The 21,697-nt window shown below is 37.6% G+C and overlaps 1 protein-coding gene and 1 non-coding gene across 5 annotated transcripts in view; one reads left to right on the top strand and one right to left on the bottom strand.

Annotated features, from left to right (window-relative positions):
• FSTL5 (follistatin like 5) overlaps positions 1–21,697 on the top strand; it is a 596,568-nt gene that overhangs the window by 59,395 nt on the left and 515,476 nt on the right. The window lies entirely within an intron of this gene.
• Positions 8,928–9,034, bottom strand: LOC132236212 (U6 spliceosomal RNA). Its single transcript, XR_009453178.1, has one exon. It is a non-coding gene; the product is annotated as a U6 spliceosomal RNA (small nuclear RNA).

Raw genomic sequence — 21,697 nt, 5'->3', positions numbered from 1 at the left:
ATGTCCATCTCTTAGCCCGACTGACATGAATGTCTTCTGCTAAATGTTGCTGTAGCTCTGGTTTAGGGCCAACTTCTCCATGAAGACTCAGTGGGATGCTTAACTGCTGGTCTCATTGTCATGTGCATGAGTAATGAACTTTCTGAAGTCTCCCAAATTTTGAGCCATCAGCAGTATTGGTGTTTGCAGAGAGGTCTTTACAGAACTTAATCTTCTTAGGCATTTAGTATATGTTAACTTCTCTGTTAGGTTTATTCTATACATTTGATCATTTAATTTTGAGTATTCCTATGTGGTAAGTAGTTTTATTACTGTTTTATAGATGAGGAAATTGGGGTTCACAAATGTTTAGTAGTCATTTAATTTCACATACTGAGCAAATTAGGAAGCAGGATTCAGGATTTAATACATACATTACCCGATGAATACTTTTGGTAGTAATTTGACCGATAGGTCATACATTTCCTATTCTCCCCTCATTCTGTTCACATATTAATAAGAATTTTATTAATTGGTCGCTTTGTGTGCAACGCTTTGTGGTTGGATGAAACTTGGTGTCTAGTTCTGGCCGATGAGTAGTGATCACTGCCATGCAATGCATCTGGGCTGAACATCGCGGTAAAATCTCCCTGAACTCTCTTTTGCCTCCAGCATGGTAAATGGATCTGATCAAGGTAGTGGCAACTTAAATATCCCAAGTCTAAACGACTAGGATGAAACAAACATGTGGTTAATTAGTGATTCTCTTGTAATGTGAAAGGAGCGGGGGGGGGGGGGCGGGGGGGGGGGAAGAACTTCTGTTTTAAACCACTGAGATTTGGGAGTTGTTATCTCAACATAACCATAGTCTATTCTCATCAATAAAGACAGAACTAGAATTTAAATTCAAATCCTGGGCTCCTTTCGCTTTACCATCTTGACTTTCTGTTTCACTTCCACTCTTTGGGATGTTATTACTCTTTTATTCTCTACTAGGGGCCCAGTGCATGATTTCGTGCACCTTGAAAGGAACTGTGGGCTGTGAGCCTGTGGTGGGCACAGGGGCAGGTCTTGGCCCTTTGTCTGCCCCCTGCCCAGCCCCTCCTGTCACAGCCCCTGGCCCCTATCTGCTGGCAGCCCCATTCCCGCCACTGCCGCTCCCACGTGCTGACGGCGCTGGCCCCGCTCATGACCACTGATGGCGCGGAGCAATTGGGTCTGGCGCCAGTAGCAGGTGCAAGCTGTGGCTGCTGCCCCATTTGCCCCTCAGGAACAGGGGGCCCTCAGGGATGACTGGGGCCAGCAGTTGCTGCTTGGACCTGCTGATGGCACCAAGTGATAGGGACCAGTACCAGGGACTGGCAGTGGGTGCAAGTGGTGGCTCCAGCACTGGCAGTAGGTGCAAGCGGGGCCATCGCTGGCAGAGGATGCAAGAGGCGGCTGCCAGCCCTGATCACCCCTCAGGATCAGGGGGGTGGAGAAACCCTGAAGGGCGATCAGGTTGGCAGCCAGCACTCGCACCCACTGACAGCGCTGAGCAATTGGGGCTGGTGCTGGCCTCGGCAGGGTGTGCAAGCGGTGCTGGTGCCAGCAGCAGGTGCGGGCACTGGCAGCAGGTGTGAGTGCCCGGTGGGATCGCAGTGTGTGGGAGCAAAGAATTTTCAGTAATCACCAGAAGCTCGCCCCGATGATAGCCACTGGTGCCCCACCTTGATCTGGCGCTCCCGCTCATCTGCTTCACCATCCTGCTACTGCCAATGTCCACCATGTTCCACATGCACCCACTGGTGGTCAGCACACATCATAGCGACCGGTTGTTTGTTTTTGTTGGTTGTTCTGCTGTTTGGTCTATTTTCATATTAGGGATATATATATATATATATATATATACACACACACACACACACACACACACACACACACATATACACACCAGAGGCCCAGTGCATGAAAATTCATGCACTGGAGGGGGGTCCCTCAGCCTGGCCTGCCCCCTCTCACAGTTCGGGAGCCCTCAGGGGTGGGAGGCGACCTGGCAATCAGGGGAAGGCAACAGCCCCATCACACCTCTGCTGCTGCCACTGCCGTCAGCACAAGCCTCGGCCGGCCCTGGTTACCTGAGCCTCGGGTGGCCCTGGGCGGCTGGGCAGCCGCCATCCAAGACTTGCCTGCGCGTCGGGCCTGAGGGTGGGCCTGGCCTTGCCACGTGCCTGCTGACCTGGCAGGGCTGAGGGGACTGGGCGCTGCCATCTTGTGACTGTGGGTGCCACCATCTTTGAGGGCGGGGAAGTCAGTTAGCATATTTCCTCCTTAATGGCTGTGGGTGCTGCCATCTTTGAGTGTGGGTCAGTGAATTAGCATATTCTCTTTTTATTAGATAGGATTATTTATTTCTTCTATTTTTTTTCTGGGTCATAATTTCCCATCCCAATTTAACTTCCTATTGTTTTTATAACCCTGTAATATGTATGTATTAATATTTCAGCTTATTACCGTATACTTTCATTGACTGACTATAAATCCTGTCAGGGTTGGTACCGTATCTTACATCCCTTTTCTTACCTGCTGTACTGATCACACTGCTGCATTGCTTGCTGAAGACCATCATCAAAGTCAGGCTTGAGGGAAAAATCTTAGGACAGTAGGAGTGCTCTTTGACAATACCTACTGGGACCACTTAAAGAACTTAAAATGCTGACATTTTTATGTGACTGGAGGACACTATGTCTAGCTTTACAATGCAGAGCTACTCCTGCAAACAAAAATCGCCTCATGATTCCTTTACTACCTAAATCGAATTGCTTACCTGTGAGAGTAGTTACAAGTGGGCCAAAGAGTTTGCTTGGTTTAATAAGTCCAGAGAGTGTCACTATGCACAGTAATACAGTGTAATTCAAATGTCATTTGTGGGAGGTGATTTTTACTCTTAGTATTTAAAAAAAGGTAGATGTGGATTCATGAAGAGTGGCAAGAGACAACTCAAGGGAAGGAGACAAACATTAAACAAGCCATCAAAGCCATGACTGCTTAGAGGCTGGGAACCTTCAGGCAAACCTGGGGGCATTATTTCCTGACTGAGGGAAATTTGTGCCATTCCATCTGAAATATCTGACTGCTTGAAGGATGCTCAAGGGAAGGCCTTTAAAATAGTCATATGTCTTTTCACAGCTCAGGAAGCAATTCAGACTATTATTTAAGAGCAAAATCGGTGGTGAAGACAGTAGTAAAGAGGATCATGGGAAAAATCAATTAATTAAATGTTAAGGAATGTACTAATTACTGGATGTTGATATATTTATTCTGCATATATCATAGTGTCTGAATATTATTAATACATCTCAAATTGTTTTCTAATAGAGTAAATTATTTTTGAAAAAAAGAATATTTTAGAAAATATTTTTCTGAGAAATGAGATCCCAGTATTAATGTATCCCATCCAGTACTCATTTTGAGATTGTGCAAGAACTATTGAAGAATAATTTAAAAATTGGAATCCGATGTTAATAACATCAAAGAGAACATAATAGTTCTAAATTCTTTATAACTAGGAAGAATGAATCTAATAAATTTCATGAGTTTTAACAAAAATACTTTAATATTTTTTAAGAGTCCCAGGCAAAAATCAAAACACAAATATGGCTGTTAAACTCTTTTGATCAGAAATGCCCTGCATTTACATTACCCATGGTGTAGATACTTTCTTAATGTTATAACTCTCAACCTAAATGCCTAAAAGGGATGCTCTATATTATAATGATGATTCTCTTGACAAGGGGTTATTTTAAGATTCTCTGATTCTATTTCATCTTCCAAAAACTAGTGGGATAGAGAAATCTGTGAGTAACCTTTGTTTCAGTGTGAATGGTGTGAAAGATAGCATACTATTTGTAAGCTAGTATGGTAGCCTGTCATACATAGTTTCATGAACAGTGACAGAAGAGACAAGACTCCTGGGTCAGAGATAAAGGATGGTTTATTGCTCATAGCAGTAGCCAGAGTTTAAGCTATTTCCTGGAGCCCAAAGCAAAGAGCACCAGGTAGTAACAGCACACACCATGAGTAAGTTACATGAGAGATCTATGAGTTGAAGGATGCCAGTTCTATTGTATGGGCCATAAGGATGCCCATTCGTTGCACAAGAAGAAAACATGTTCTTTATCAGACTGGATAGCAAGTAGTCCTGCCCTTTGCTCTGAATGAAGATACAGTCTCTGTTTTCTAAGGTTGTAAATGCACTTGCCCTAGCTCCAGAGGGAGACATTATTTTTATGTTCCAATGCTGTTTACTGTACAAACATTTTAACAGATATTCCAGAGCAGTTTTCAGTCAGTGACTCTGCTCATGAGATGTGGAAACATGAGGGACCCATGGAAGACTGTCTCCCAAACACGTTGAGAGTACCACCGTTAACAGTGAATGGAGGGCGGAATTGCCACTAAATTTGCCAAAAGCCAAAACTAAATGCTGTGTGGGTTTCAAAGTTGATTTGGAAACTTAGAAAAGTTTTCATGATGATAGCTCCCTCCTACCTCTGTCCTGGTTAACTTTGTCCATTCCAGAACTTTAAGAGAAAAAAGAAGTTTTCTTGACCATTGAGCAAGCTGCTTGCATGTTTATTCCTTCAAAACAGGGTATATTTTCTAATGGGTAAAATTAGCACGCTGTGGACTGAATCAGGATGTGTCTGACTTGTAAAACTGTTAAGATAAGGATCTACTACAGATAATCATTTGATCCCTTTGAGAATGGATCTCAAAGTGGTACAGTTACTGCAGATGTGTAAGATGGTATGCAAAAATGATGCTCCTGTATACCTTTTGACACTACTTTAAAACACTTTCATTAAAGCTTTAAAAGTGGCTGTAATTTAGAAAATATACAGCTGCTTTCTGGTGAAGATTTGAAGTTTTGAAATGTTAAAAATATGATGCATTAGCATTCTCTTTACATCTATTTTTTTAAAAATATGACAAAGTAGCCAAATAAAGTAAAAATTCATTTAGTAAATTAAAGTCAGGCTTGTCAGATTCCAGAAAACTCTAGCTATTTCCTAGGTGTGGGCAAGTATGATGTTGCCACCACTGGAATATGGATTTTTAAGTGACCCAAGTCACAGAGCCTCCTCATACCCAACTCAATAATTAAAAACAAAAATGACCTTGATAGTTGAAAAAATATATAACTTGATTTGTTTCCCTGAAGAGTCCCTGATGCTTTTACTAATGCAGAAGCACCAGAATATTAAGACCTAGACAAATTTTTTTTTTTACTGTTCATTTTCTTTTGATTGACTTCCAAAGAAAGCGTTCTTGTGTTTAAGTATACTTATATTTTCTCACCATGTCTCTGGGAAGGATAGTGCTGGATCATATCAGTTTGCTAAAGAAGAACAAACTATTAATTCACCCAAATCTACATTAATTAAGTGTGTTAAGCTAAGGCATAATCGAAATATAAAAGTGTGGTTGTTTTGAACAGATGAATTAAGTAAAAATGCATTTACCTAATCATTAATATTAATGCATTGGCAAGCTAGCATTTGCATTCACTACTCCAATGTATAAATTAATTATAAGTTGTCATGTATATCTTTTATTATTAAAATTCTATTGTGAATTCAATTAGCAAAGCTCTGTATTATAGATGAAAGAAATATCCTGATTTATGAGCTTGACATTTAGCATGGTTAAGAGATAAAAACTTTATAGTATATAAACTACAACTGAAAAGATAGGTATTGTTTTTAACTAATATAACTCACTGCTGATTGCTGGCATCAGTTCCCCTCTATGTAAACTGAGAGTTAGTGTTTTTGGAGCCACATGACAATAGAAAATTCTCATTCTCTCTCTCTCTCTCTCTCTCTCTCTCTCTCTCTCTCTCTCTCTCTCTAACTGAGAACCTAGGGAAATAAAACAAAATAAAACAAAACAAAAACAAGGCAAAGTTCTTTGGTAAAGGTCACGCTGCTAGGTGTTGCTCAGCTAAGATTTAATTTCCTGTCTTCCAGAACAGTTCTCTTTTTCTTTAACACACTGCCCCCTAAATTAAGGCTTTTCTTTAAGTTCAGTTTTTATCAACAATAGGGTATGTTCAGACATTATTTCAACAAATATTTATTAAGTACCTACTACACACAAGGAACTGAGCAAAATAATTCAATTGAGTCCTTAAATGCACATATTGATTTGCCTGTGATTATTAGTGAAGCAAACATCTCAAATGAATTGATTGAAAACACTTTTCAAGACCTTATTTAAATGTGCAACCAGGGGACAATGCTTCAGGGAGAGCCAGTGCAAAGTTTGCTTTATAGGCCCTAGACGACAGGAAAATAAATGGGGGTGACTAAGTATATTTGCTGGACTAGGCACTAGAAACATGCTTAGTTACAACGTTGAAGTAACCGCCAGGTTGTCTGAAGGTGATTGCAAGTTTATCAGCTGTGTGGGCTGTCAATCACTATACTACCAATGAGTGGAAACATCCAACAGAAATGCTTTATTAAATATGCTGTTAGAAGTTTGCTTACCTATGCTATCAGAAATGCTGGCAATGTGGTTTGTTTTCTCTTGAGGTAGGGGTCTCTTTTCTCTTTCTGGATGTTTTAATAGACTGTTTTTATAGAGCACATAGTTTTCCTCATACACATCTTCTGCATATTTTGTCAGATTTATACTTACGGATTTTATTTTGGGGAGGTTATGAAAATGGCATTGTGTTTACAATTTAAAATTCAACTTGCTCATTGCTGGTATAAAGGAAATTTTATTTATTTCTGTATATTCACCTGTGAGCACATTTCTATGTGGACATACATTTTCAGCTCTCCTGCAGACTTGCTGTAAATCACGTATTAGTTCTAGGAGTTACGTCAAATCTCTCAAATTTTTAACATAGTTGTCCTCTGCAAGCAAAGACAGTTTTCTTTCTTTCTTTCCAATTTGCATATGTTTTATTTTATTTTCTTGCATTATTGCACTAGTTAATTCTTCTGACATGGTGTTGAACAGGAGTGGTCAGAGAAGATACCTTTGCCTTGTTTCTGATATTTGCACTAAGGCTTCTAGTTCTTTACCCTTAAGTGTAACGTTAGCTATAGGTTTTTTTGTTTTGTTTGTTTTAGATGTTCTTTATTAAGGTGAGAAAGTTCCTTATTCCCAGTTTGGAGAGAGTTTTTATCATGAATAGGTGTTGAATTTTGTCAAGTGCGTTTTCTGCTTCTGTTGATATCATCATGTGATTTTTCTTTTTTAGCCTACAGATGTGATGGGTTACATTTATTAAATTTTTAAATATTGGATCAGTTTGCATAGGTGTTATAAATCCCACTTGTTCATGGTGTATAATTCTTTTTATACATTTTAAAGTTCCATTTGCTAATATTTTATTGAGGATTTTTGCAACTATATTCACATGAGATATTGGTATTTAGTTATCTTGTAATGTCTTTGGTTTTGATATTAGGGTAATGATGGCCTCATAGGATGATTTAGGAAGTATTTTTTTTGCTTCTATCTTCTAGAATAGATTATAAAGAACTGGTATAATTTCTTCCTCAAATGTTTGGTAGAATTTACCAGTGAACCCATCTGGGTGGGCGTGGGACTTTTTGTTTTAATTATTGATAACATTTCATTAACATACATAAGTCTATTCATATTGTCTATTTTTTTTCATGCATTGGTAGATTGTGTATTTCAAGGAATTAGTATATATCATCTAAATTATTGAATGTGTAGGCATAGAGTTGTTTATAGTATTTCTTTATCATTTTTGATGTCTATGAGATCTTTCATTTAAAATTTTTCTTTATTTTGATAAATGTCTTAATGACCTCAGTTATTTGAATTTTTTAAAAAGACTTATAAGTTAAATTAAGGTCAGTCATTGGAAGAGCCAAATAATATAAAATTTCAAAAGAATATAGTTCTATTTTCTTGTCCAATTTACATTGTTTCTCAGCATATTTTATCAGTTAAGTTTCTATAAATCTTCCATAAAGACCTCAAAAAAGCAAGTGTTCTGACAATACTACAAATAAACAATACTAAAACAAATAAACACAAAATGTAACAACATACATATTAAAAATACATATTTTGAAGTATTATAAACATTTTTCTTAGTTGTGGGAAGGTTTAGGAAACTTTTGAGGGGAATTACCTACCTCATATTTTATTTTTCTGTATTGTGTGTTCACCACCCCAAGTCACATCTCTTTCCATCACCATTTATCCGCTCTATACCCTTCTCCACTTCTCCTCACCCTGCTCTTCCCAGCCATTACATACTGTTGTCTATGTCCATGAGCATTTTTCTCTCTTTTTTTTCTTTTTGCTCAATCCTGCCACCCCACCCCCACCCAGCCTTCCAATGCCCAGCCCAACAGCTGTCAGCCTGCTCTCTCTGAGTCTGTGCCTATTTTGCTTGTTAGTTCATTTTGTTATTGTGTCTCTCAATAGTTTATTCCCTATTATTAGTGACTACTAGTATGCCTCCATATGAATATACCACATTATTTAGCTTTGTTTTTAATCCATATTTCTATTGATAGAAACCTGTTGAAACTTTCATAAATAAAGCTTCTATGAACATACTTGCATACTTGTTTAAGACTTTTTTTGGAGGGAGGGGTATATATTCTCATTTCTTATGGGTCAATAACTAGCAGCAGTATTCTTAAATAAGAAATTACCAGAACTTTTTTCTGAATTAGGTATATAATTTTATCTTCCCAGCAGTAATGCATGAAATATACAGTTATTTTACCATTTTTGTAATATTTTCTGTTCTCTATGTTTTTAATTTTAGCCATTCTGAAGGTTGGTATCCAATATAGTGTTTATTTGAATTTCCTTGATGATCATTGTATACTGGTCATTCACAAATTTTGTTTTGTGAATTATCTGTTTAAATATTTTGCCCATTATTTGTAATATATTTTTAAAAGATGGAATGCTTCACAAATTTGTGTGTCATCCTTGTTCAGGGGTCATGCTAATCTTCTCCGTATCATTCCAATTTTAGTATATGTGCTGCCAAAGCGAGTACTATTGTAATTTTTTTTATTCAGTTGTTTAAATGCGTTATTTTTCATAGGTGCTTCAGAGAAATATAATTATTTATGAAAATATTTATGTCATTGTAAAATTTCAAACAAGATAGAGCTACTGTTAGCCTATTTGATGAGATTTTCTACAAAACATCATGAAGACAATGAAAGAAGTCCACATTTGGGTAAAAGTTTGAATGTTTAAATAGTAATTAAAAGGTATAACTTTATAACTTCTAATACAAATTAGATATGACTAAAATAATGCTATATTTTATTATAATATATCTGAAGATGTATATGTATGTATATTTATATATTATATATTTCTATCATGTATATATTTAGAATTAGTATATTTTATTCTAAAACATATTTATTTTACTGATGTTTCATTGTTAAAAATAGGCATTCATCTATAGCAATTAGTTTGAGCTGCTAAAGTTAATCAGTCATACCCAATTTAAGGTCTAAAACAGTATTTCCCTAGTATATCATCTCCATAACTCACTTCTCTGAGAGGATTAATGATATGCAAACCAGAAATGGCAGAAATAACATTGAAAAGAAGGAATTAAGACTTCAGTTAGGAAAGGAAAGAGCGAAAGAACATACAACTATTGTAGTGAAAGAAATTGTCTTGTATTATTGCATTGTATTAGAGTTTTAATAAGTCTTTAAAATAAAGTACTATTTCATTTTTGAAAAATAAGAAAATAAAAGAGATTCATTCTCCTAAGTTCTACATTTCTGTTGGTATGGTAGGTATGTGGCAAGTGTTAATATAGTTTCAACAAAATACTATATTCTGTACCAATTCCATTTTAATTAAACTGTGTTAGTTTTTTTATATTTGTACTAGAGGCCCGCTGCATGAAATTTGTGCACGGGTAGGGTCCCAAGGTCTGGCCAGCAATCAGGCTTGATGGGGGCCTTCCTGCTGCCGGCTGGGGCCTCCTTTCCCTGGCTTCCGATTACCACCCAGGGCCTTCCTTCATTCTGTGCTGCCCCCTGGTGGCACGCACACATCATAGCGAGTGATAGAACTCCCAATCTCCTGGTCGAACTCCCATGAGAACACTTTGCATATTACCCTTTTATATATAGAGATTTTATTTTGGATTTATAGATACTTAAGAGATATATGTGAATAAATTTTACAACTCTTACTAAGCTTGTTATATTTAAACAATATTATATTGAAAAGAATTTAAGGCTACCTTGCTTGTTCACAGAACTATTTCTTTCCTACAAATGGGGAACATACATTAATCAAATATTGAAGATCCTAACAGAGTACTAGTATGCAGGCATCTGTGAGTTACTGCACCAGATTACTAGTTTCTATTCTATTTTATTCTTAGCTTTAAGGTTACTAGTACAATGACAACAAAAAATAATAATATAAGAAAATGGAAGGCAAGCAGAAAGTTAAGCAAAAAGCATTTTGATTCTACTCCCACTTCACCTAGAGCATCTCTGATTTATTTTTGATATATTTTGATTCATAAAATGTGTTGTTTGAATAAAATATTTCTGTTGCTTAGTAAAAATTAAATTATAGGACTGAGTGGTCTCAATTACCTAGTAATTTTGAGAATTATGATTTAAAATGGTTTAGCTTGTTTCAAAAATCAAATTTATCCCGAAAGGATAAAGAGTAGCTAAAACTAAATATATATTTTAAGCATCAAGGATAAATAACACGCCTCTCTAGGAGATGAATTAAATATTTTCGAAGTATAATTGTATTTATTTATACATTTGTTACAAAAGCATTAGTGAAAGTTAAAGTTAAAATGTATCTTATCTGTCTATATGTCTAATACCTTCATTTTGCTAATAAAAATGTAGGTCCTAATTGTTATGTGCCCAAGTTTCAAAATCAAGTAATAATAGATTTTGGAATAAAATTCTGTTTCCTAATAAAGAGTAGATGGGGACCTAACACATTAATATCTTTTCTGATATATTTGTTTAAAGCACTCTATCATAGGACTTATATATATGTAGGATAGATAGGTACTATATGTAGAAATATTTCCATCACAAGTATATTTCTACCAAGTCTACTGGATTTACAACTCCTACATAGAAACTTTCCTTCAAAACTTAATATTCCAAATAACAATATGTTTTCCCCGAAACACAATACCTTTGAAATTCTCACTGTGAAATCCCAGCCATTATTTAAGTCCTTTACTGTATAATAAAATGCACCTCCTTTAAAACATAAATAATTTTTTTATGTTATACTTCAGAATCTATTGTTGTGTTCAATGTTCCTCTCTTTGGTAACTGTTCCTCAAAATCTTATAATTTTTGTCCTTTTGAAGGTTATAATAAAGTCTCTTATTCACCACAGAGAAGTCTATATTCATTGCCCCTGAGAACATTATTTCTCTGAAATGTTCTGCTGAAAATGGATTCTAATGACCAAGTCATTTGGAGAAAACTGCCTATTATGCTTCTGTGGAAATCCACAATGCACAAAAGTATATTAAAGCCTGAGAAATATTCTAAACTTTGCTTAACCTAGAATTTCCCAACTAAATGGACTATTGAAATTTTTGAATACCTTCTGATGTTCTGGGAAACACAATTCGGGAAACTCTGCTCTAGTGGCTTTTAGAATTATTTCTGCTGCACACACCAGAGGACTTGGGATTCTCTTGAAGCTAACAATGTTAAAGTTGAAGGTGGCAGAAATGTGTTGTTTTTATTACTCTGCAATATCCTATTACACAAAAATAACAATTGGTTACGCATTCCACTATTGATAGATATTTGAATTGTTTTCATTTGGGGGTTATTGTGACTTTTTTGTGCATGCCTTTTATTAGACATGTACATTCATTTCTCTTGGAGTATAATTGTGAGGTCATAGGGCTGCCATATATTTAACTTGAATATGTAATTTCAAAGTGTTTGTGCCAGCATATCTGTTTTTATAAAATATTTCAGAGTTGCTTTTAGGAATTATTTTAATTCCAGATCTTCCTTTTGTCTACATTGATGGAAAGAAATGAGATGTGAGCAGATGATATATTATTGCTGCTGCTGACAAATGTTGAGTAGAATAATTACAGTATGATTAAATGACTGAATATTTATCTTTCAATGAAAAAATACAATTGAGGCTCCAAAATTTCTTACTAAGTCCCTTTGTGAAAGTATAATACGATGGAACTTAATATGCAATATCTGACTCAGAAAAAGTCATTCTTCAATTATGAATTTACCCTAATGATAAACAAATCCCATAACTTTATAGTTTAAGATTTTCTGGAGACATATTCCTCTTTTGACATGTAAGGAAACAGTGACTATCAATTAAACTTCACATAGACTTTGTACCTATTATAAACAACAAAGGTCCTAATTAGTTATTTATAATAATCGATAGTAATAAAAGCATAATATGCTAATTAGACTGGACAGCCCAAACGACCTTCTGGATGTCCTTCCGGATGGCCTTCGGACGAAGCTGGGGCTGTGAGGGCCGAGCCCCTTGCATGAACTTCGTGCATCGGGCCTCTAGTTTAATATAAAAGTCTCTTAGATATGGTATTGCATAATTGTAGTCTTTAAGATGGGACATTAAAGCAGCTTCTATCCTCAGACCCTACTAGGATTAAATTCAACATTTTCATTTTGTAATGTTTGCTGATAATTAGCAAAACAAGATTTTACTATAGAAAACATTTCTCTGAAAGATGGCCTGCCACTGGAAAGCATGATACTTTATCTAAGAGAAGTTTTGGATTTTTGAACTGGAATTTTGAATGACCTAGTAGTTTTAGTCTAGTCCAAATTTTCCAAAAGTGAAGAATTAGCTGAACATAGTAAAGCAATGACAAAATCAACAAACAAAATAAATAAATAAATAAAAATATAAATAAATACAGAGCACTGTCATACTTCAGCGGTTTTCTTTTTTTAAAATGTGCTTTTATTGATTTCAGAGATAGGAAGAGAGAGGGAGAGAGGTAGAAATAGCAATGATGAGAATCATTAGTTAGTTGCCTCCTGCATGCCCCCTACTGGGGATCAAGCCATAACTCAGGCATGTGTCCTGACAAGAAATCAAACCATGACCTCCTGGTTCATGGCTGGATGCTCAACCACTGAGGCACACTGACAGGGTTGGTGGTTTTCATTTGTATTAATTGGAACACCAAAGTCTTATGTTACTGCCATGTTTTCCCACCTGCACTTCTGCCGGGAGCCGGTCCATGTTTGCTGTTTCAAGGGACCTGGCATATATGGCATACTGTTCTTAATATGTTTGCTCACCTTCTTGGCACTATGTGTTTTAACCAAGGTCTCCTCTCTGAGAAAGATTGTTTCCCCAGGTAGGGATTTTCCCCTGAAGTTAGGGAGGGAATAAAACCCCTCAACTAAGTGCCAGGCGGGTAATTAATCACTTTAACTACGAACAATCATGCTTAAGCTACATAATCTTTACTCCCTGGAATGGAGATAAGAAACGCCCTAACCTTTGTAATAGAGATTGATAGGATTGAATCAACTGGTATAAATACAGATGTAATAAGACAGCAAGAGACAGAACTTAGAGACAGAACCTAGCGAGAGAACCCGGTAGGAGAACCTGGACAGAACGTGGCTACAGAACCTGGCTGGAGAACCTAGAGAGAGAACATGGACACAGAACCTGGCTGGAGATCCTAACCAGAACTTCGCTGGAGATCGAGACCAGAACTTGGCTGAAGAACCTAGAGACAGAACCTGGCTACAGAACCTGGATAGAACATGGCAAGAGAACCTGACTAGAACCTGGTGACTGAACCTGGCTGGAGAACCTGGACAGAACCTAGAGACAGAACCTAGCAAGAGAACATGGACACAGAACCTGGCTGGAGATCCTAACCAGAACTTTGCCGGAGATCCTGACCAGAACTTGGCTAGAGATCCTGGCTAGCTGCTGATCAACTGAACGCTGTCTCCGTGTCGTTCCTTCTTCACCGACTCCATCCACACCTTTGGGGACCCCTGGACCTGCTGGGGTTGGACTCCGGCACACTTCTAGTGCCTTCTAGTGTTGAGTGCTACTTAATATTCAACTTGTGAATATCTTATTTTTCTTATAATGTTATTATTATTATTAACTAGTAGCCCGGTGCATGAAATTTGTGCACATTTAAAGGGAATTAATTGCCCTAACTGGTTTGGCTCAGTGGATAGAGCATCGGCCTGCAGATTCAAGGGTCCCAGATTCGATTCCAGTCAAGGGCATGTACCTTGTTTGTGGGCACATCCCCAGTGGGGAGTGTGCAGGAGGCAGCTGATCAATGTTTCTCTCTCATCGATGTTTCTAACTCTGTATCCCTCTCCCTTCCTCTCGGTAAAAAATCAATAAAATATTTTTTTTTTAAAAAGGGAATTAATTAGCAAAGATATTTTAATATTGCTATTTGCCCTTTCTCTATAATATAAGTGTGAGAGATAAAAGGAAATTAGTAAAATGTATATGAAAATAATATATAAATATGTTAATAAATAAACAGTAACAAAAGGATAGAACAACAACATAGGCATGATATAAAAATGACAAAAAAATGATATGAAAACAACAAAAACATGATATAAAAATAACAGTGATGCAAACAATGACTAATAAAGTGATTAAACTTATTCTAATATCTCCCTGTACACCACATTAAGAGTGAAAACACTTTCAAACTGCTTGACTAATTTTCCATGTGATGAAGTACTTAGAACTTTAATTGTAACATCACATGCTCTTCAAACTCAAGAGAAAGCAACATATAACTGACCATGTGCAAAAACAGGTTCAGGTAGGAATATGCCTACTTGGTCTAGAGTTTGTCCTTGTGATTTATCAATAGTCATCACAAATGCTGGCATCACGGGAAACCATCATGGAATCAAATTAAATGGGAGGCCAGTGTCAGATGGGGACAAATTAATTTTTGGAATCAGAACAACCTCTCCCTCTGCAGATCCTGTTAATACTTCAGCTTCGATAATGTTAGGTTGTAATCTTTTGATAATAAATCTGGTACCATTACAAAGACCCCATTTACAATTGAGATTTCTCAATAGCATGATGATTGCACCCACTTTCAATTTTAATTTATGACCCGGCATTCCTGAAGGAGTAATACGATTAAGAAATTCTATGGGAAAATTTTCTTTTTCAACATCATCTGTGGAATCAATGGAATCATCAAACATATTCTCTCCTCCCTGCTGTCAGGGGCCAGGGTGCAGGTGAATAGGATTGCTTGCTGGCAGGCCCCTGACAGCAAACTGGCCACCTGTCAATTCTGTGAGGAAAGGGGCTCTCTCCTCCCTCCTGTCAGGGTCCAGGGTACAGGAGAATGGGATTCCTGGCTGACAGGCCACTGACAGCAAGTTATCCAACAGCGGATTCTGTGAGGAATGGGGCTCCCTCCTTTCTACTGTCAGGGTCTGGTTTGAAGGTCGGCCATGCCTCCTGTTGGGCTAGAGACCCAGAGTTCTACCACGCTGTGGCCTCCACCTCAGCAACCCAGGATTGACTGCTTGCTGGGCACTCTTGGTGCTCTGAGGGTGGGTTCTACCCTCAGGCCACAGGGAAACAGCTGGGAGGGTGCAGCCCTTGGCAAAACAACCCAGGATTCAGTGGGTCCACGCTCCGAGGGCGGGTTCCTGCCTCAAACCCCGCCCTTGCCGGAAACAGCTCCGGGATACAGCTCGGGGAGGGCACAGCCGTTGCCAAGACAACCCCTGCAGGACTGACTTCCTTCTGCTTGGTAGCAGCTCAGGGGTTCAGGCGGTGATGAACACCACCCATGGTTTTTATATTAGTAGATTGTAGAGACTTGCTAAACCTAGATGTTTACTAAAATTACCTGAGCTACAAGGTATAGACCCCTATGCTTCTGGAAGACATAGGCTTACCTATTTTTTGAATTATGTGCCAACTGCTAGTATCACCACGTTTCTTAATGAAGCTAATGTAGCTTCTTTTTTCCTTTTCAAACTGTAGGAAAATGATAGTATTAATCATTATGGGCTGCTATAATAGATGCCATAGATAGGCTGATTTAAGTCATAACCATTTATTTATCACACTTTGAAGGCTGGGAAGTCAAACATCAAGGCGCCAGCAGATCTGATGTCTGATGAGAGCACTCTCACTGGTCCATAGATGGCAGTATTCCTGTTATTTCACCACATGTTCAAGGGACAAAGAGGACAGTAGCTCTCCCAGTTTTTTTCTTATAAGGGCACTGATCCCATTTATGGGACTCCATTCTTAGGACCTCATTATCCACCAAACACTGCACCTCCAAATGACTAGACTATCTACATGTTATTAGCAGAGGTTAGTCATCAACATATGAATATTGAGGGATACAAACACTCAGTCCCTAACAATAATTTCAAAATTACTTACTTCCATCACTGTTTTATTGCTGTTATCAGTAATATAAACCAGGGAAAATGATTTCTAGCAAAGAAAATGATCATCTATTGGGAATTTTACCTATTACCTGCCACAAAGGATAACAAATACTATTGACTTTCAACACAAAACTCATATTTAGTGTCTTCATGGTGAAACATTGCATAAACCTGCAGAAAAAATATTTTGTATTTGTCAGACTTGTTTCTTTTTAAGATTTAAGAATACTTCAAGAATTATAGCTGTATACTGACTCTAAGGGCCTCTAAAACAGTGGTTATAAATCGTGATAGATTGCCAGGTCAGAGCGTCTCAATTGGTTGAACATCATCCTGTGCACCGAAAGGTTGCCAGTTCAATTCCTGGTCTGGGCACATACCTGAATTTCAGGTTTGAGCCCCCAGTCTGGGGCATGAATGGAAGGTAGCCAATCAATGTTTTTCTCTCTCTCCCTCTCTCTCTCTCTCTTTCTCCATATGTCCTTGGGTGAGTATTAAAAAAATTAAATCTTGACAGATTTTCAGAATCATCTGGGAGCATATAAAATTGCAGATGTCTGGTCCATTTCCTTAAAAAATTAAATTAGAGCTTTTGCTTCCTGTATGAACTAAAGTTCAGTTTAAAAAGTACAAATATATGTTTAACTTAGAAATTATATGTAATAAGATTATATGAAGAGATAATGTAGAATTATCAAATATGTATAGATTTTTAATACTTTAAAATTTTACAATGTATGCATAAAATATACATATATTTGAATAAAATAGACATATATGTATAAAACATACATATATAAAGTTACATAAGTATAAGGTATGCATATATGTATAAAGTATATATATTTTTCCATGAAATATATATAATTTGAATATGCTATCTAATAAAGAGGAAATATACTAATTACCCTCGTGATGTCACAAAGATGGTGGTGCCCACAGCCAATAAGGAGGGAATATGCTAATTGACTGTCCCACCCTCATAGATGGCAGTGCTCATAGCCAATAAGGATGGAATATGCTAATTTATTGTCCCACCCTCAAAAATGGTGGCACCCACAGCCAATAAGGAGGGAATATGCTAATTTACTGCCCCACCCTCAGAGATGGAGGCACCCACAGCCAATAAGAAGGGAATATACTAATTGACTGCCCCACCCTCAAAGGTGGCAGCACCCACAGCCAATAAAGAGGAAATATGCTAATTGACTGACACACCCTCAAAGATGGCAGCACCCACAGCCAATAAAGAGGAAATATGCTAATTGACTGACACAAGATAGCTGGCAGGGGATGGCAGTTGTGGGTGATCAGGCCAGCAGGGGTGGGCAGTTAGGGGTGATCAGGCCAGCAGGGGAGAGCAGTTGGGGGCTACCAGGCCTGCAGGGGAGGGAAGTTAGAGGCGACCAGGCCGGCAGGGGAGGGTAGTTGGGGGTGATTGGGCTGGCAGGGAAGAGCAGTTGGGGGCAATCAGGCCAGCAGGGGAGTGGTTAGGTATCGATCAGGCTGGCAGGGGAGTGATTAACGGGTGATCAGGCTGGCAGGCAGGTGAGCAGTTGGGAGCCAGCAGTCCTGGATTGTGTGAGGGATGTCTGACTGCCAGTTTAGTCAGACATCCAGCAGTCAGACATCCCTTGAGGGGTCTTAGATTGGAGAGGGTGCAGGCTGGGCTGAGGGACACCCCCCCCCCCCAGTGCATGCATTTCATGCATCGGGCCTCTAATAACTAATAAAGAAAATGGTTTCATATAAAGGGAAACTCACTTTAGTAACTATTTGATTGCAAGTATTGAAAGGTCAAAGAAAATAATAATGCAGCAACAGTAAGCAGATATAATGTAAATGTGTGATGCATAGGATGGGTGGTTGACTATAATATGCCCATGATATTGGCAGAGGAAAATTAAATTTAAAATCTGTGAAGCCACAGACAGGGTCTGGGAGAATGAACTCCAAACAAATAAGAAAAGAATTTCTAGAGGGAATATTTGAATTATCCCTTTAAATTGCAGGTTGGCTGGGAAAGATGCATATAAACTTTTAATGACAACTTATGGTGAAAGAAATCCCAGAAGGAGGCAACACCTTTGTTCAGGACAGATTGGTCCTGTTCATAATTAAGAAAATATATTTGCTTTTAACCATTACTGATAGTAGCTTAAGATTATTAAGCAGGATGCCTATCTCCCAATTAAATCTCCAATATTAATTTGCCTTTAAAATCTCCCAATATTAATGTACCTTTATTTAAGTATGTATTAGTGCAGAGATTTCAACAGCAGATAGATAGCCCTTATACATTCAAAGAGATAGGTAATTTGTCAAGCAAAAATTGAAGCAACTGCAGGGTGCAATGGAAATGCATAGAATGGTCATTGAACCTGGTTTTGGCAGTGGGGTAAGTGAAGAAACCACTTAGTGGACATTCAGAAGAAAAATGTTGACGTTACTTGGTAAAAAGAAGGGGGAAATGTGTTCTATGCAGGAGAAAAGATAACTGTATTAAAACGAGTTTAATTTTCAAAGATTAAATGTTTTTAACATGTAGGAAAACGGGCAGAGGCAGTGCCTCAGTTTAAAGAGATGAGAAGCATGGAGTTAATGGGAAAGTACTGTGAATAATAGTAAAACCTTTGAATATTATCCTAGGCTTGAGAAGTCGATGAAAGGGGCTTAAGAAGAAGACATAATCAAATGTTGGTAATTTCATATACCTTAAAGGTTAATAAAATATTTTGATAATTTTTTATAAAACATCATTTTGTAGAGCATTTTTTTTTTTATCAGACTTTATTTTAGTTCCTCATACTTTGGAAAGGCTGGTTGTTGTGAACAATAATCTGAGGCTCACATTGCACTGTTGTCTGGTTAGAAGCTTAATGGGCTTGAAAGTTTGCAGTAATACTACAAACCCATTTCCTTAAGGATATGGTTCAGAAAGTGTGATTGGAGAATTAACCCCATCAACATCCCATGGGAATTTTTTAGAAATGTGAATTCTCAGGTCCCACCCAAATCAACTAATTGGCCTTTTTAAAAAAATATATCTTTTATTGATTTCAGAGAGGAAGGGGAGAGATAGAAACATCAATGATGAGACTCATTGATCTGCTGCCTCCTCCACGCTCCTACAGGGGATGGAGCCCGCAACCTAGGCATGTGCCCTTGACCAGAATTGAACCTGAGACCCTTCAGTCCACAGGCTGATGCTCTATCCACTGAGCCAGTCTGGCTAGGACTAATTGGCCTTTTTGATACTTCTGACTCCTGTTAACATTTAAGAACTGTTGCCTTAAAGGAAAAGCATGCATCAAAATATTTCAGTCTTCCTCACTTAAAGATTTTAACATAAAAACTAATTCTTCTTGTCTGGCTGGTGTAGCTCAGTTGGTTGAGTTCTCTCCCATGCACCCTGAGGTTGCCAGTTCAATTCCAAGTCAGGGCACATGCCAGGGTTGCGGGCTTGATTCCCAGTATAGGGCATGCAGGAGACAGCCGATAGATATTTCTCTCTCATGGATGTTTCTATAGCTCTCTCTCTACCTCACACTCCCTCTCTCTGAAATAAATAAAAAGAAAAAACAATTCCCCTTTTACAACCAAATTAAATCAAAATTTCAAAATATAAGTATCCATGCATTTAAATAATAATTGTTCCTTGTCTTTAGATGTTACAGTATGTTTTGTGTTTTGATATATTAAAAATCATCTAGTTTGCTGGATAATCATTCTTTTTTTATTAAATATTTTCACATATGCCTGTTAGTCTTTCAATTTAGAGTAAGTTACTCTGAATAACTTGCAACCACCATAAGTGGATAAAACTCTTCATTGCAGCTTTGAAAACATGCTATTTTAAACTAAAGTCTATGTCCTTGAAGCTTTCAATTACTGATGCTCACTCTGCCCTGTGGACTGTATATAGCACTAGAGGCCCAGCGTGCACAAAATCGTGCGTGAGTAGCTTGCTTCCACTTGCCTCATCTGTCGCCGCTTGTAGCTCGCTGCTCAGTCCTCTGCTGCTCGTAGCCCTCCACCGCTCATAGCTCTCTGCCACTAGTAGCTCGTGCCCTGCCCCACCCGCCACAAGAGCCTCTGCTGGTTTGGTCCTGATGGCACTATGGCGTCATGGCCACGGGCCTTTTATATAAGAGATAGCTAAAATTCTTTCCACAGAGAAACTCTGGAAATATTTGAACATGGCTATCAGATTCCCCAAAATGCTCTGCTCCTCAAGCTGAAAGTCTCTAGTTTTATTAACCATTATTTATATGACTTGGCTTCAAGTGCTCTACCTTCATACTTCATTGAATGCAGTCTACTTTACTCCTTCCTTGTGAATTGCGATGATGCCTGGGATACAACCCAGTTCTCTAGGTGTGATCTTCCCCCAAGTAAACTCAAACTTCCTTCTGAATATGACATTTGTATCAAAGTACTTAACTTATTAATAATAAATTAGTTGTTCCTTTTCTCTTGTTTTCAGTCTTATTAAAGATGATTCTTATTAGGTACTCTGGAATCAACAATCTAGAATCCGATTATGTGTTGTTGTTTTTTTCTGGGTTCTTTTTTGGGGAAGCAGGATGGAGATGTTGTTCTTTCCTACCTTGTTAATTCAGGCAATTTTCTTATGAATTTGACAGACTCTGTGTATTGAGAGTTACACCAGTATCTTACTGTTTTTTGTTTGTTTGTTTTGTTGTTGTTGTTATTTAGTAGTATTATATTGTGTGCATTCACTCATTTCTTTATGTATTTTTTTATTTTTTTATTGAATTTATTGGGGTGACATTGGTTAATAAAAGTATATAGGTTTTAGGGGTACAATTCTATAATGTATCATCTGTGCATTGTATTTTGTGTTCACCACCACAAGTCAAGTCTCCTTCCATCACCATTTATCCTTTCTTTATTCTCTCCTATGTCCACTCACTCTCCTTTCCTTCTGGTAATCATTATAATGCTGTCTTATTAAATGTTAAACATTCCTGTTTTATTCATTTTTGCCATTTATATTTGTTTGTTTTTTTTCAAAATAACATCATTTGGTATATAATTATTTAAGATGACCACAATTTAGAAAATGTTGACGTAATTATAGATACATTGAGAATATGAATGATTATTCAAATAGATGCAAGGACACACTTGTTCTAGAATAAAACTAGGTAATTCCACATTCCATAACAATATTATAAAATGTGAAGTGAAGATCTCCTCATCTC

The sequence above is a fragment of the Myotis daubentonii genome, chromosome 5, assembly GCF_963259705.1.
Source record: "Myotis daubentonii chromosome 5, mMyoDau2.1, whole genome shotgun sequence".
NCBI classification, from domain to species: domain Eukaryota; kingdom Metazoa; phylum Chordata; class Mammalia; order Chiroptera; family Vespertilionidae; genus Myotis; species Myotis daubentonii.
This window is presented reverse-complemented; position numbering and strand designations above follow the sequence as displayed.